Source organism: Morus notabilis, unplaced genomic scaffold (assembly GCF_000414095.1).
Source record: "Morus notabilis unplaced genomic scaffold, ASM41409v2 Scaffold583, whole genome shotgun sequence".
Lineage (NCBI taxonomy): Eukaryota > Viridiplantae > Streptophyta > Magnoliopsida > Rosales > Moraceae > Morus > Morus notabilis.
This window is the reverse complement of record NW_010366405.1, coordinates 586,150-586,369: the sequence shown is the minus strand read 5'-3', so window position 1 is coordinate 586,369 and position 220 is coordinate 586,150.

The following is a 220-nucleotide window of genomic DNA, read 5'->3' as shown; positions in this document are numbered from 1 at the left end:
GTCCAGTCATGGGGCCCGCGGCTTGAGTAGTTCGTGGGGTCATACGAACGATTTCATAATGCTAAATGGATGATTTCTTAAGATAAGAGGTCTTGTAAACTGGTAATAGAGTCTATTGCTGTAAGCCTAGATAGGATGCGGAGAGTGCATCCTGCAGAACCCGCCCAAAACCGGTCCGGGTAGGCGAGGCACTTGGTGAGGTGAGTAATTTGTACTAATT